Here is a 17,656-nt window from a genome sequence, read left to right as displayed (position 1 = left end):
CAACATAGAGAGGACTGTTCTGGATGTCATGAAGTTTGGGGACAAAATGGGGGAAGGTCTCCTCCCTTTTATGTAACATATCTATATGAATGAAATATTAAGGCAGTAATACCTTTCATCCAGGGTCTTAGAGTTTTTGATGAGAATAATTATCTTAGTCCACTTAGGTTGCCACAACAGAAATACCACAGACTAGATGGCTAATGTGTGCTAAGTCACTTCAGTGGTATCCAACTCTTTGCCACCCTATGGACCATAGCCCACCAGGCTCCTCTGTCCATGGGATTCTCCAGGCAAGAATACTGGAGTAGGTTGCCGTGCCCTCCTCCAGGGGATCTTCCCAACCCAGGGATCAAACCCATGTCTCTTAACATCTCTGGCTTTGGCAAGGGGGTTCTTTACTACTAGTGCCACCTGGGAAGGTGGCTTATAAAAACAAAAATTTGTCACAATTCTGGAGGCTTTGAGTCCAAGATCAGAGTGCCACCCTGGTTGGGTTCTGGGAGGGCCCTCTTTAGCACTACAGACTTCTGACTTCTTGCTGTCACATGACACAGGTGGCTAGGGAACTCTGTGAGGGGTCTTTTGTAAGCGCACTAAGCCCATTCATGACCAAATGGGCTCCAAGCTCATGACCTAATCACCTCCTCAAATCCTCACCTCCTACTACCATCACATGGTGGAGTTAGGATTTCAACATAAGAATTTTAAGAGGACACAAACAGTCAAACCATGGAAATCAAGCTTTCAGATTTTACATACAGGCCTTTTTCTTCTGGGACTCAATCCTGGGTACATGGAGGTAAGACCAGGGTTTGGGGAGTCCTATGTTTTTGGAACTATGCCTCCTAACAAAAGCTTAACAAGCTTTTCTGTTTAAGTCTCTCTCCTCTTAAATTAGTTCTCTTTCCCAAGTTTATTCTTCCTCTTAAAAATCAGTTTCTGGCAGCTCAGTTCACCAAACAGGCCCAGACACATCTGAACCCCAGCAGGGGATGGCTTAAGCTTAAGCTAAGGCCATTGCTGTAAAACTTTCAAGTTTACTGCAGACTCTTTAGCTAGTATGTATGCTTTAAAAAAAAATTAACAGATAACATCAATCATTCATTCCCAAGTTAGTCATTTGCCTTTCTTTTGCCTTTTCTTCATGAGCTCTTGGATGTTAAAAGGCAGATTGGCGGGGTCATTACTGATTATCTGACTCATGCACATTAGCTACATATGAGGTGTATCATTCCTGTTTCTCCAGGTCAGCATTTTGTTTGCCTAAATGAAATTTACTCAGATGGATCTTTACTAGGATGTGGAGCGATTGGAACCCTCACACATTGCTGGTGGGAATGGAAAACAATGCAGCCTCTTTGGAAATCAGCCTGGCAGTTCCTCAAAGAAGCTGAACAGCGAGTTACCATTTGACCCAACAATTCCACTTCTAGGTGTGCACCTATAAGAACTGAAAACATATGTTCACAAAACAACGTGTCTACTAATGTTCATAGCAGCATTATTCAGCATAGCCCGCAAGTGGAAACACAACTACCCATCAACTGAGAATGGATAAATAAAATGTGATATATGCATGCAATGGAATATTATTCAGCCACACAAAGGAATGAAGTACTGACATACTACAATTAGGATGACATTTTTTACTGTAAAATTCTAAGTATTTCACTAAACAAATGAGTATATATTTTTCATTTTCTTTTAGCTGCTTTCATCATCTAAAACAGGAAAATAGTGGGGAGGTGCTTTCTTTTTTTTAATTCAGACGCAATTCACAAAGCATAACCTCCCTCCCCCTGCCCTTTATATTAGCCCTGCGGGATCTCATTTGGCCAACCAGGCATCAAACTCACGCCCCCTGCAGTGAAATCAAGGAGTCCTAACCACTGGACTGCCAGGGAATTTCCACCTCCCCCGTCTTCAAAGCATACAATTCAGTGGTTTTTAGTATATTCACAGCTATCTGCAACCATAACCACTATCTAATTCCAGAACATTCTTATCATCCCCAAAAGAAATCTCATACCAAACAGGAGTCACTCCCCATTTCCCTTCCCTTCAGCCCCTGGCAACAGCAAATCTACTTTCTGCCTTTACGGATTTGCTTGTTCTAGAGATTTCTTATAAACAAAGAAAATAAAATCATACAACATGTGGTCTTTTGTGCCTTCTTCTACTTAATGTACTGTTTTCAAGTTTCATCCAATCTGTGACCAACACAGATATATCCCTGCCTTCTCTGGGAGATTCAGGCAATTCAATACAGCACACGGCTCCGTGGGAGTACAGGGAAGGAACAGCCACTCAAATGTGACAGGCCAAAGAAATCTTTCTGGGCCCTTGCTCCCTACTAGAGGCCTGCAGTTGAGCCCAAGTCAGGGACGCAAAAAGCAGAGTGAGGAGAAAGAGGAAAGCGCATACGCAAGGACCCTGAGCTGGAAAGAGAACACAGCATGTTCTGGGAGCTAAACTAGTTCAGGTCCAATCTAAACATCTGGTCTGTTCTGAGTCCAGGCTAATAATCTGTTCAGGAATTCAGCAGTCTGCCAGGGCTCTAGCTTGTTTAGACTTTACTGTGTGTGTGAGAATGTTTTCAGCTGCAAGTAACAGAGGTTGACTACCACAGGTTTGAAGTTATTTATTACCTCATGTGACAGGGTGGGCAGACTTCAGGGTTGCTGGGTTCAGTGGCTTGACAATGTCTTTAGGCCCCAGCTTCTCCCCGTCTCTCTGCTAACTACCTGTTGAGCTTCTCTCTAAGGCAAATTCCCCTTGAGGCTACACAACCTGGGACATGTTTTCCTGTTCCTTTTCAAGAAGAGAAACACTTTCTTCTCTTTCTGAAAGCCCCAGCAAGCCTTCCCTGGTATCTCATTGGCACAAATTCTTCAACAGAGTCCGAGTGAGGGAGCAGTTACCATGAGCGACTTGGATTAATTATGTAGCAATGGATTGAGGGTGGGGAGTCAACCTCAGCATGACCACACCAGGGACCCTAAACATACTGGGTGCCTTGGGCTGGCACTGGGCTCAGCAACAGCTGCCTTGGGGTCCATCTTCCACTTTTGTATCCAAAAATATGTCCAAGCCCAACTTCAAAGTAAGATGAGTAATGCAGTTTGTATTCTACAGGTTTTGTGAGAACTGGCTATCATACCAACAAACTTCCCCAAAATTATCTGTAAACCTCTTTTTCTTTCCCCAAATTTCCACTTCTCACCACAGCCACCACATCTCTTTCTCTCTCTCACCCCATCTTCCTCCTCAGGCTTCTTACAGCCAAACTGGTTGTTACCTCTTTAAACCACTTAGCTTGCGTCTCCCACCCAACAGACACTACAGCTGCCCCACGCAAAAGAAGATTTCAAGTCATTCTACTGTTCCTTTCCTATGTTCCTGAGGGCTTCACTTCACTCTGCCAAAAATTCAACAGGAGATCTGCATGCTTATACTGGTGTTTCTGCACCCAAAGGCCTGGAACCTAATCACTTCAAACTCTTCCCACTCAATAAACTATTAAGAGTTTTAAAACTACTAAAAGATCACTATTAAAAGTTATGGCTAGTTCTATTTGGGAAAAAAATAACTTCAATATGGCTAAAATACCACAACCATGTTCAAAGACAGACAAAAAAAATTGACAAGTATTTGTAAAATACATGACAATTCCCAGAATGTACATAATAGCTTTTACAAATCACTAAGAAAAAGACGAACATCTCAAGGTTAAGGATGTGAAATGTTAGTTTACAAAAGAGAAGGAAATAACACTTATTTTAATTTTTGCTTACTAGATTGGCAAAAAATTTTTAAATTACTAATACCTGGTGTTGGCAAGAACATGGAACAGTATGTGCTATCGATGAGATGTTGACTGTAACAACTTCTCTGAAAGTAAGTCAATCTGCATTTGGATCAATATTTAAAATACTATTTATTTTTGATCAAGCAATTAATACTTCTAGGAATTTATTCTAAGGATCTATTCAGGGAAGGGCACAAAAATGTATGTACAGGATATTTATCATAACTCTTTTTATAATGGCTAAAGAAGAACTTTACTGTTCAGCTATAGGAGGTTAACTTAATGAATTATGGTAAGTTTGTGTTTTCAAAGACTTACTTACCTAGGACTGTATTTGAAGATTCTAGCTCAGTGACAGGTATATATATGAATATTTATTGAATAAACAGATATAGTAGATGTTCTATAGTCACTACAAATGATGAAGCAAATTTATATTTATTGAAGTGGAAAAGGAAAAGCACATCACTACACTGCATGAATAATCTCATCTTTGTATAAAAATCATGTATATGTGTATCCACAAAAGAAAGTTTAGAAGGCTATCTACCAAAATATAAGTTGTGGTTCTTCCTAAATGGTAAGATTATAAGTATTTTTTTGCATTCTTTTTTTTACCTTTAAGAAATGTCTGGATTTTTTTAAACTGTAAGCATACGTTACTTTTATATAAGAAAAAGGAAATAAATGTATTTATTTAGAACAACAACAAACATCTATGAATCCATTTGTTACTGAAACACACAGACATGAAAGTAAGCATAAAGTATTTCGTAGTTTTACATATCTTGCTGGAAAAGTCTGAAGATGGCAAAGTCCTTGTAGAAGCTTGCCACCAAGAAAACTCAACAAATTGTCAACATTTTTTCAAAGAATATACACAAAGCCAAGTCACGGGGAGTTCTTCAGCAACATACTGCATGATGAGGTACTAAATAGGCAAGGAGCCAGATGGTACTGCCTTAGGTCCGGTCAAGGGGAATTTCCTGAGCCACAAGATCTAGGGGCTGAGCTGTGGTCCTCCTCTGGCCACCATCCTGCCCACAGGGCCAGAAATCCAAGGAGCCAAGCTCACCCACTTCTAGACCATGCGCTAAGCATATGGGAACTGGAACAGGCTCTTGCATTTGCTTCCTACACAGACCTCTTCCCTAAATATGACCTCCAGAGATCACTGAGCTGGTGGTGTACACTTTCCGAGTCAAGTGATATTTTTCTATGAAGGGATGGGTGACTGGGTTGTCTGCAAGACGTGTTTGTGCAAGAATCCCAGGAATGGGTCATGAGTTGGGAAAGGGGTGCAAAGAATAGTAAGCAGATCAGAGGCTGGTTTTCCATATTTTTTTGGTGTGGAACTCTAAGAATTCTGATAATGCCAAACTTGAAGCCAGCCTTCCAGGCCAATACGAAGGTATGATTATAAAGGAAAGAGGATAAAATATGCTTTGTACAGTATGTTGGCGTAATTTCTAATTTTCAATATTTAGAAAACATTGTATGTAAGCCTACATTTGTATTTTTGCCCTGGGTTCCACAAATGTCAGGATGGGTCTGGAGGCAGAGAACAAAATCAAGTAGACCAGTTTGTCATCTGAGGAGTCCCATATCATATGAGTGGGTCTTCAGAAGAGCATAGATGGTGCTCTCTAGCCTCATGGACAACATAGATCTAGGTCTGTCTTGGATGACATCCATGGCTTCCCAATACATCCACTGGTACCATCTAGACTCTAATGAATAAGTAAAGCAGAGAACCAATGATGAAAGGCCTAGTATATACCCAGTCCATTAGAGGAAGCAATGCTTATTAAAGAACAATTGATAGGCCAAGTACTTGCTAAGATCCCCAAGCATTCGGCCTACAAGCTGTGGAGATAACTGAGACTTATTCGGAGGGAAGAAAGAAAACAAAACTGACTTCTCATACAGCTTTCTAGACAAGTGCTGCTTCCTGGGAATTTCAACTTGGGGTTATGCATGAGTTTGGAGGCAGAGTCAAAACTAATAATAGAGGAAAACTGAACTGTCCTTATTCTTAGGAGATACACAAACAGGTATTTAGGGATGAAGATGTCTGCCATTCACTCTGAAATGGTTCAGCAATAATAATAGTAACAAATAATCAGAATTTTTATATATATATATATATATATAAAGAAAATATAATTGTGGAAAAATGTTAATTGATGAGTCTAGGTGGAAGGAATACAAGAGTTCATCTTACTAGTCTTGTAACTTTTCTGAAGGTTCAAATTCTTTTAAAACGAAAAAGTTTCAAAAGAAGAGGTGCAGAGCAATCTATAGTTTACTATTTGGGGAGAAATGTGTACATGTGCTCTGGAAGGAAACAGAAGAAGCTGATACTAGTGGTTGTATCTGGGGAGGAGAATTGGCTTAAGGGATGGCATACGAGAGAGATTTACTATATAGTTTCTCTAATTGTACTGCAGGAACCACCTCAAATTTTTTTAACTTGTGCACAGGTGCTCTATTCAGAGAGAAAGGAAGAGAGAAAGACAAAGACAGAAAAAATTGTTTTAAAGGTAGCCACAGTTATTAACCAACAACAACAAAAAAACTTCACTTCCATTGCACAATCATTAGAGAAACTATCACTTTTCTTAATCTATTTTAGGCATGTCCACGTACACTGATCAAAATCACTCAATATCATTCTAAAAAAATGAAAGTCACTCAGTCATGTCCAACTCTTAGGGCTGACACATGGGATGTAGCCTGCCAGGCTTGTCTGTCCATAGAATTCTCCAGGCCAGAATCCTGGAGTGGGTAGCCTTTCCCTTCTTCAGGGGATCTTCCCAACCCAGGGGTCGAACCCAGGTCTCCCACGCTGCAGCCGTATTCTTTACTGTCTGAGCCACCAGGGAAGCCCCTCAAAATAAAGAGCAGAACAAAACATGCTGCAGCTCAGAAGAAAGTACAGTTAATATTTTCCTGTTTCCTTGTAGCCTTTTCCCTACACACATGTTTTTTTTAACATAGTTGAGATCATACTTATAAACTTTATGACCTACCTCCTTTTTGTTTCAATATTATATCAAACATTTTTCACATTCTTGAAAACTCTTTTCAGACAAAAATTTTAATAGCTGCATGACATACTGTCCTGTGATATCCTACAGTGTATTTGACCATTCCCTATGGTTGGACATTTAGATTTGCAGGGGTTTTTTCCTATAATAAGTAAATTTGCAGTGAACATAATTATTTAAAATTCTTCATCTGTTTTCAATTATTTCCATAAGCTAGTTTCCCAGTAAAGAAACTACAGGGCTGTGGGGGTTTAACACATTTAAACACTCTTGAGATGAATTATTAAATTCTTTTCTTAAAAGATTATTCCAGCACTGCTTCTTGCAGTGCCAAGGGCCTTCTAGATTCTGTAGTAACTGGACTAGAATTCAGGAGAGCTAAAACCAGCTGTGTGATCCCAAGAAAAGTAATTTTAAAATATATAAATTTAAAAAAAACTTACATGATTTTTAAACCACTTTGACATTTCCCCCCAAACCTCCCAACCACCATGAAATAGCAGGGAGATATCATTCCCATTTGAAAGATCAGAAAATGAGGCCCAGGATGGTTAAGTGATTTTTTTCCAGGATCCCAACTGGTAGACAGACATGGAACACACAACTTCTGGTTTCTGTTTCAGCATGATTTCTACTATCGCACCCTGCCTCTTTGTTTTCATTCTGTCGTACAGTCATTCTGTACCTCAAGATAGGGGTTGTCCTAGAGCTTCCCAGCCTTTACTGTCCACATATCCTGAGGGGAACCTTGTTAACATGCCAATGCTAATAATGAGGCCAGGGGAGTACCCAAGAATGTACATTCCTGACAAGCTCTGGATGAAACAACGCTAGACTGTGGACTGCACTTTGAATAGCAAAGTACAAATCAGTCTATTAAACTCCTCTCTGCAAAATATTCCATACTTCAGTACTTTTCACCTAAGTCAAATTGCATCATGTACTGAAGTCATTTACTATATAGAACCCAACAGGTTCTAAAATGTATAGATCAGTGGATGATGATCAATAACTGACCACAGCCTGAATTCCATAATTCTCTGCCACAGTGTCAAACAATGAAGCTTTAAACTGAATGTAAGTGTGATAAAAAAAAGGTTCTTCAAAATTCAGAGCAACCCAGTACTGAGTATAACATTTGGCTGGAGAGGTCAGAGCAATCCACACAAGAAGCAAAAAATCATAGACTGACTGCATTGTTTAACTACATGTGGCACCTGGGAGCTTCCTAGGTGGCACAATGGTAAAGAATCCACCTGCCAGTGCAGGAGACGCAAGAGACGTGGGTTCGATCCCTGGGTCAGGAAGATCCCCTGGAATGGGAAACAGAACCCACTCCAGTATTCTTGCCTGGAAAATTTCATGGAGAGAGGAGCCTGGCAGGCTACAATCCATGGGGTCACAAAGAGTCAGACATGACTGAGCATACACACACACACACACACACGTGGTGATTATTGGAGGAGTTTAAGCTGAGTCTTTGAGGTTTTAGGCAGGATGACAGGTAAATGATGGTTCAGTTCAGTTCAGTTGCTCACTCAGTCATGTCCAACTCTTAGCGACCCCATGGACTGCAGCACACCAGGCTTCCCTGTCCCTCACCAACTCATGGAGCTTACTCAAATTCATGTCCATTGAGTTGGTGACAGTACCATTAGCAAAAATAGGAGCATCAGGAAATAAGCTGACTAGAAAAACAACCATAACAACAATCGTCTCCACCAACTTTATATCCTGGCATGGCCTAGAATGTTACGATCCCAATAGTAGAAAAAAGATTAATTTGAGATAATTTTGCATTAACTTTCTGATTATTAATTAACATTCTGTCTTTTGACTATAAAAACACCTGCTCGGCTTATACGCAGTTTTCCAGGGGTGATGGCTGTGTGTGGATTTCTTCCTCCTTTCTCCCTTTCCTAACAACTGTCCTTGGTGACACAGTTGACTAGAAATAGAAATCTGCATGCTTGTATCAGGGCCAAACTAGCTTGTCTCTGTGGGATTCAGACCCAGAAATGCCATCATGAATTCCTGCTCTCTGTTCACTCTCAGCACATATTGTTCTATAAAAGCATTCACCTAATACTGATTTCATCCTGATTTGCAGGATCCACTGGAAACTTCCTTGCTGGAATCTTAAATTGTTTATGACTTAATTCAGCTCACAAACACACTGCTTCATTGCCTTGTGAGTCCTTGATGCCCTCAGAATAGCACAGTTATTTGCAGCAAAGGGCAAACCTTTGTGCTCCATTGGCAGCCTCTTCTCAGTAGAGCTTGTGGGAGCCTGAGAGGAAGAAGCCCAGACACGCATGCAATTTCCTCCTCTGTTCATCAATTCACTCCATTGTCTTTTTGGTGGTTTGACCTCATGTCACAATTGTAAGATATCTTGGGAAATTCTGAGATATAATTTATAGCTCTTGCTGTACAGAGAGAATATATTTAATTAAAACGATAGCATTAATAGAAACATTTTCAAAGAAGAGAGTTGGAATCTGTTTAAGCCACAAGTCTTCATCAAATTCCAACTGGAATAGTCTCATGTGCAGATTTTTTTCTTCTCACTTCTTATCTCTGATAATTAACAAGGATTTGTGGAACACCCACTCTGTTCAGAGTACAATAATAGTATGCCATTGTTAAGAGTTCAAAACAAGTCGCTAATTCGATAAATCCAATGAAAGAGTTTGGTGGGATTCCCCCCTCCCCTTTTTAGAAAAGCCATTTTAATCCGAGCAATTAACTATATTTCAGTGGTAGAATTATATGGCATCCTGGAGCATGATTCATCATAAATTTGCAGTTGACTGTGAAATGAGATCAGCTTCCCTGGTAGCTCAGCAGTAAAGAATCCACCTGCCAATGCAGGAAATGCAGGTTCAGTCCCAGAGCCAGGGAAGATTCCCTGGAGAAGGGAATGGCAACCCCCTCCAGTATTCTTGCCTGGAGAATTTCATGGACAGAGAAGCCTGACAGGCTACAGTCCATGGGATCGCATAAAGTCAGACATGACTGAGTGCACACACACACACACACACACACACACACAAAGGATGAGATGGGACTGTGATATGAAGCCACAGAGAAAGGGGTTTATCATTATTTTTTTCTCTCTTCTTGACTTCTGACACTTTTGGAATTGGGAGAGATGCTCCAAGTCTGAAGAAAAGACAGATACCACATTAACATCTGTCACAGTAGAGATAAGTAATGAGTTCTCAGAATAATTCTGTTTTTGTCTGGCCATTAAAACCTGCCCTGTGTATTTATCACTTTTCTCAGTCACTTTTTGGGTCAGTAAGCCTGACATAAGCAAAGAAATCCATTCAGATATGTCTTTAATCACAGGAGAGCCTTAGAGAAGTGGCAACTGATTCAGAACAACTTATTATTTCAACCACAAGCACACAGCAGGAAAATAGCCCAATCCAAATAAATTCCCCACAACTTGCATAAGAACGAATCCACAGAATGAGACGATAAAGCTCTGCAGGAAACCAGCTGGGTTTCATCTATTACTTCAGCTGTTTGGCAAGATCTTTTCGACATATACTTTTAAAAACTTTCTTATCTGTGGGACCAGTTGAGTTCTTTGAAATGTCACTTCATCTTGACATTCAAAACGATGACTAAGCTTAGTTTACTGGCTGTGTCCAAACACAGAAGAGAATTTCAGTAAAGTTTCTGGATGATTTGGACCAGAAAGAACATTTTTTTTGGTAATTTGGAACACATTTCAGTTGTTTCACTTTCAGTAATTGTTTGACAGAGACTAAACAATTTGTGTTGCTCCAAGCTTTGCATTTAAGTTTTGGGATATTGTACCAAATCTTACAAAGTATCCAATTTATTAAGTTGTGTAGAGCCCAGATATCATTTGAAGGTAATAAAGATTTGCCAACCAAGTAATGGTAATGATGATGATGCACGAGGCTGCAAATCAGAAAAGAGTTTGTTTGGGATCTTAGGAATTGCAGTTTGGGAGACACAGATTTGGGTAACACTGAAGGAATGTTCCCAGGAAGAGAAAGAGTCCGAACTTATAAAGCCAAAAAGTCACAAGGTTGCTAAAAGTTGCCTGAAGAGAATTACGATCAACTTTGACAAGAAAATATTCGCCCTTAAGGAATCGCTAGGTAATTTAAAGTAGGGGTCTGATTAGTTATTTACGTCAAGAGGTATTTTTGGGTCAGTTCAGTTCAGTCGCTCAGTTGTACCCAACTCTTTGTGACCCCATGGACTGCAGCACGCCAGGCTTCCCTGTCCATCACCAACTCCTGGAGCTTGCTCAAACTCATGTCCATTGAGTTGGTGATGCCATCCAACCATCTTATCCTCTGTCATCCCCTTCTCCTCCCGCCTTCAATTTTCCCCAGCATCAGGGTCTTTTCCAATGAGTCAGTTCTTTGCATCAGGTAGCCAAGGTGTTTTAGGATGAAGGTCCGCTAAGTATTTTGAGTTTCTAACCAGTGTTTCTGATAACTTCATCAGGTCAAAACTTCAGATTCCAACTAAGCTGATATGTTGCCCAAGTCACATTTCCTTAAGAGCTCCATTTAAGAGCATTCTCTTGGCAATACCAGCTCCACTTTGATCTCCTTTTGTAGCTTTTACCTATGATAATAAAGTTAAATCCATTGGGATCAAAACCTCAAACTATTCATTCTCATGTCCTTAGAAACATCGTTTAAAATGTTGAGTACAGCATGAATATACCCCCAGGAGATATTGTCCTCATTTTGCAGTTAATATAAGGGCATCATAGAAGGTGGTCTCAGCATCAGTGACAATATGTGTTATTATTATTAATTGAAATTTTAATCAAATTGTAGGCCCATATGAAACTGTAAGAAATAACACAGTGAGATCTTGTGTACACTTTGCCCAGTGTCCCCCAGTGGTAACATGTTCTAAAACTATAATACAACAACCTGGATACTGATATTGATACAATCCAGTTCTACCTGGACTTCAGCACGTGTGTGTGTGTGTTTAAGCTTACATCAATGTAGTTTTGTGTATCCACCACACAGTCAAAATACACACAATTGCATCACCACACACACACAGTTGCATCACACAAGAATTCCCTATGCTGCCTTTTCATAACCACACAGGCTTCCCTCCTATCCACCAAACTGTGTTATTTTTTTATTTATCATTTAGTTTTGGGGGCTGAATCCTGACTCTGCCCCTACACTAGGTAATTTATATACATGATCTTATTTCATGCTCACAAAAGCCCCTTGAGATAAGTTTTCGTGTCCCTACTTTTATATGAGGAAATGAAGTCTTCAGTTCAGTCGCTCAGTCATGTCTGACTCTTTGCAACGCCATGAATCGCAGCACGCCAGGCCTCCCCGTCCATCACCAACTCCCGGAGTTCACTCAGATTCACGTCCATCGAGTCAGTGATACCATCCAGCCATCTCATCCTCTGTCGTCCCCTTCTCCTCCTGCCCCCAATCCCTCCCAGCTTCAGAGTCTTTTCCAGTGAGTCAAGTCTTCGCATGAGGTGGCCAAAGTACTGGAGTTTCAGCTTTAACATCATTCCTTCCAAAGAAATCCCAGGGCTGATCGCCTTTAGAATGGACTGGTTGGATCTCCTTGCAGTCCAAGGGACTCTCAAGAGTCTTCTCCAACACCACACTTCAAAAGCATCAATTCTACAGTGCTCAGTTTTCTTCACAGTCCAACTCTCACATCCATACATGACCACAGGAAAAACCATAGCCTTGACTAGATGGACCTTTGTTGGCAAAGTAATGTCTCTGCTTTTGAATATGCTACCTAGGTTGGTCATAACTTTTCTTCCAAGGAGTAAGCGTCTTTTAATTTCATGGGTGCAGTCACCATCTGTAGTGATTTTGGAGCCCAGAAAAATAAAGTCTGACACTGTTTCCACTGTTTCCCCATCTATTTCCCATGAAGTGATGGGACCAGATGCCATGATCTTCGTCTTCTGAATGTTGAGCTTTAAGCCAACTTTTTCACTCTCCTCTTTCACTTTCATCAAGAGGCTTTTGAGTTCCTTTTCACTTTGTGCCATAAGGGTGGTGTCATCTGCATATCTGAGGTTATTGATATTTCTCCCGCCAATCTTGATTCCAGCTTGTGTTTCTTCCAGTCCAGCATTTCTCATGATGTATTCTGCAAATAAGTTAAATAACCAGGGTGACAATATACAGCCTTGACGTACTCCTTTTCCTACTTGGAACCAGTTGTTGTTCCATGTCCAGTTCTAACTGTTGCTTCCTGACCTGCATATAGATTTCTCAAGAGGCAGATCAGGTGGTCTGGTATTCCCATCTCTTTGAGAATTTTCCACAGTTTATTGTGATCCACACAGTCAAAGGCTTTGGCATAGTCAATAAAGCAGAAATAAATGTTTTTCTGGAACTCTCTTGCTCTTTCCATGATCCAGTGGATGTTGGAAATTTGATCTCTGGTTCCTCTGCCTTTTCTAAAACCAGCTTGAACATCAGGAAGTTCACGGTTCACATATTGCTGAAGCCTGGCTTGGAGAATTTTGAGCATTACTTTACTAGCATGTGAGATGAGTGCAATTGTGCAGTAGTTTGAGCATTCTTTGGCATTGCCTTTCTTTGGGATTGGAATGAAAACTGACCTTTTCCAGTCCTGTGGCCACTGCTGAGTTTTCCAAATTTGCTGGCATATTGAGTGCAGCACTTTCACAGCATCATCTTTTAGGATTTGGAAAGCTCAACTGGAATTCCATCACTTCCACTAGCTTTGTTCATAGTGATGCTTCCAAAGGCCCAACTGACTTCACATTCCAGGATGTCTGGTTCTAGGTCAGTGATCACACCATTGTGATTATCTGGGACGTGAAGATCTTTTTTGTGCCGTTCTTCTGTGTATTCTTGCCACCTCTTCTTAATATCTTCTGCTTCTGTTAGGTCCATACCATTTCTGTCCTTTATCAAGCCCATCTTTGCATGAAATGTTCCCTTGGTATCTCTAATTTTCTTGAAGCGATCTCTAGTCTTTCCCATTCTGTTGTTTTCCTCTATTTCTTTGCATTGATCGCTGAGGAGGGCTTTCTTACCTTTTCTCGGTATTCTTTGGAACTCTGCATTCACATGCTTATATCTTTCCTTTGCTCCTTTGCTTTTCGCTTCTCTTCTTTTCACAGTTATTTGTAAGGCCTCCTCAGACAGCCATTTTGCTTTTTTGCATTTCTTTTCCATGGGGATGGTCTTGATCCCTTTCTCCTATACAATGTCATGACCCTCATTCCATAGTTCATCAGGCACTCTATCTATCAGATTTAGGCCCTTAAATCTATTTCTCACTTCCACTGTATAATCATAAGGGATTTGATTTAGGTCATACCTGAATGGTCTTGTGGTTTTCCCCACTTTCTTCAATTTAAGTCTGAATTTGGCAATAAGGAGTTCATGGTCTGAGCCACAATCAGCTCCTGGTCTTGTTTTTGTTGAATGTATAGAGCTTCTCCATCTTTGGCTTTAAAGAATATAATCAATCTGATTTCGGTGTTGACCATCTGGTGATGTCCATGTGGAGAGTCTTCTCTTGCGTTGTTGGAAGAGGGTGTTTGCTATGACCAGTGCATTTTCTTGGCAAAACTCTATTATTCTTTGCCCTGCTTCATTCCGTATTCCAAGGCCAAATTTGCCTGTTACTCCAGCTGTTTCTTGACTTCCTACTTTTGCATTCCAGTCCCCTATAATGAAAAGGACATCTTTTTGGGGTGTTAATTCTAAAAGGTCTTGTAGGTATTCACAGAACCGTTCAACTTCAGCTTCTTCAGCATTATTGGTTGGGGCATAGACTTGGATTACTGTGATAGTGAATGGTTTGCCTTGGAAATGAACAGAGATCATTCTGTCATTTTTGAGATTGCATCCAAGTACTGCATTTCAGACTCTTTTGTTGACCATGATGGCTACTCCATTTCTTCTAAGGTATTACTGCCCGCAGTAGTAGATATAATGGTCATCTGAGTTAAATTCACCCATTCCAGTCCATTTGAGTTCGCTGATTCCTAGAATGTCGATGTTCACTCTTGCCATCTCCTTTTTGACCTCTTCCAATTTGCCTTGATTCATGGACCTGACATTCCAGGTTCCTATGCAATATTGCTCTTTATAGCATCGGACCTTGCTTCTATCACCAGTCACATCCACAGCTGGGTATTGTTTTTGCTTTGGCTCCATCCCTTCATTCTTTCTGGAGTTATTTCTCCACTGATCTCCAGTAGCATATTGGGCCCCTACTGACCTGGGGAGTTCCTCTTTCAGTATCCTATCATTTTGTCTTTTCATACTGTTCATGGGGTTCTCAAGGCAAGAATACTGAGGTGGTTTGCCATTCCCTTCTCCAGTGGACCACATTCTGTCAGACCTCTCCACCATGACCCGCCCATCTTGGGTGGCCCCACACGGGCATGGCTCATAGTTTCATTGAGTTAGACAAGGCTGTGGTCCTAGTGTGATTAGATTGACTAGTTTTCTGTGATTATGGTTTCAGTGTGTCTGCCGTCTGATGTCCTCTTACAACACCTACGGTCTTACTTGGGTTTCTCTTACCTTGGACGAGGGGTATCTCCTCACCGCCGCCCCTCCTGACCCTGAACGTGGAATAGTTCCTCTAGGCCCTCCTGTGCCCGCATAGTCACAGCTCTTTGGACGTGGGGTAACTCCTCCCGGCTGCCGCCCCTGACCTCAGACATGGGATAGCTCCTGTGGGGTAGCTCCTCTCCGCTGCTCCTGTGCTGTCACAGCCCGGCACTCTCGGCCACGCCCCTGACCTCGGACGCGGGGTAGCTCCTCTCAGCTGCCACCCCTGACCTCGGACACGGGGTAGCTCCTCTCAGCTGCCACCCCTGACCTCGGACACGGGGTAGCTCCTCTCGGCTGCTGCCCCTGACCTCGGACGTGGGGTAGTTCCTCTCGGCTGCCGCCCCTGAGCTCGGACGTGGGGTAGTTCCTCTCAGCTGCCGCCTCTGACCTCCGACATGGGGTAGCGCCTCTCGGCTGCTCCTACTCTGTCGCAGCCTGGCACTCTCGGCCGCCGCCCCTGACCTCGGACGTGAGGTAGCTCCTCTCAGCTGCCACCCCTGACCTCGGACAAGGGGTAGCTCCTCTCGGCTGCCGCTCCTTACCTTGGACATGGGGTAGCTCCTCTCGGCCATTCCTGCACCATCGAAGCCTGGCACTCTCGGCCACCGCCCCTGACCTCGGACGCGGGGTAGCTCCTCTCGGCTGCCGCCCCTGAACTCGAACGCGGGGTAGCTCCTCTCGGCCGTTCCTGCACCATCGAAGCCTGGCACTCTCGGCCGCCACCCCTGACCTCGAACGCGGGGTAGCTCCTCTCGGCCGTTCCTGCACCATCGAAGCCTGGCACTCTCGGCCGCCGCCCCTGACCTCAGACGTGGGGTAGCTCCTCTTGACTGCCGCCCCGACCTTGGACACGGGGTAGCTCCTCTTGGTCGCTGCCCCTGACCTCAGACGCAGGGTAGCTCCTCTTGGCTGCCGCCCCTGACCTCGGACGTGGGGTAGCTCGTCTTGACCGTTCCTGCGCCGTCACAGCCTGGCAGTCTCGGCGGCTGCCCCTGACCTCGGATGTGGGGTAGTTCCTCTCGCCCGCGCTCAGCGCCGCCGCAGCCCACCGCCAGCGCTCAGCCGCAGCGCGCCGCGCTCAGCGCGCGCCGCCGCCGCAGCGCTCAGCGCCAGCGCGCCGCCGCAGCCGCCAGCGCTCAGCGCGCGCGCCGCAACCGCCAGCGCTCAGCGCGCCGCCGCAGCCGCCGCGCCAGCTCAGCCGCAGCCGCCGTCGCCGCGCTCAGCCAAGCGCAGCCCAGCGCTCAGCGCGCCGTCGCAGCCGCCTGCGCTCTGATGAAGTCTTAGAGACATTAAATACAGTACAGAATTTGCCCAAACTAACACACTGCTGACCCCATAGACGGCAGCCCCCAGGCTCCCCCGTCCCTGGGATTTTCCAGGCAAGAACACTGGAGTGGGGTGCCATTTCCTTCTCCAAACTAACACACTAGTAGAACATTTTAGCAAGATTCAAAATCAAGTCCGTCTGACCTCAAAACTCAAGCTTTTTCACAACAGTCATGTTGATTACAAGTGTCCCAGTTAGTGTAGGACTTCCCCCAACGGCTCAAGCAGTAAAGAATCCTCCAATGCAGGAGAGACAGGAGACACAGGTTTGATCCCCAGGTCGGGAAGATCTCCTGCAGGAGGGCATGGCAACCCACTCCAGTATTCTTGCCTGGAAAATCCCATGGACTGAGGAGCCTGTCAGTCTATAGTCCATGGGATTGTAAAGAGTCGGACACAACTGAGCGCAGTTAGAGCAGTGTGTTGCTTGTTAAACTATTTTCTCAGCCTCAAACTCACCCTTTTGTTCACTGCTTTGTGATACAAACCACAATTCTCCCTTGCCAGTGGGCCCCCTGATTGGTTCTGCCAATGGAAGCTCTAAGGGGACAAGTTACTGGCTCCTTATTGTTTGTTTCCTCTTCCTATCAGCATCACCCTGGAAACAGCTTTTCATCTTGGCAGTGGCAGTTCCTTCTAGTGGATTCCAGTTTACAAGTTGTTTGCATTCCTAGCACTAGAGACATTGCACCCACTCAGTGAAGCCATAAGATCCATCCCACCCCCTCCCAGAAATCTGGCTCCTGACTCCTCTGGATCCCTCCTCTGAGTTCTGAAGGCATTTTAGATCTTCAGGTGACACCTCCATGGGGACAGCTTTTAATAATCCAGCCTCTATGCTTTGTTCCTCCAGTCCT

At 43.2% G+C, this 17,656-nt stretch overlaps 1 long non-coding RNA gene across 1 annotated transcript in view; it reads right to left on the bottom strand.

Moving 5' to 3' along the window:
• The window catches only part of LOC138984183 (uncharacterized), a 52,374-nt gene extending 35,060 nt beyond the window's left edge, over positions 1–17,314 (bottom strand). Inside the window, exon 1 of the long non-coding RNA XR_011461444.1 lies at positions 17,259–17,314. This is a non-coding gene — a long non-coding RNA (uncharacterized lncRNA). The remainder of the gene's footprint in view (positions 1–17,258) is intronic.
• Between the last annotated feature and the right edge of the window lie 342 nt (positions 17,315–17,656).

Source organism: Bos mutus, chromosome 20, assembly GCF_027580195.1.
Source record: "Bos mutus isolate GX-2022 chromosome 20, NWIPB_WYAK_1.1, whole genome shotgun sequence".
Lineage (NCBI taxonomy): Eukaryota > Metazoa > Chordata > Mammalia > Artiodactyla > Bovidae > Bos > Bos mutus.
This window is presented reverse-complemented; position numbering and strand designations above follow the sequence as displayed.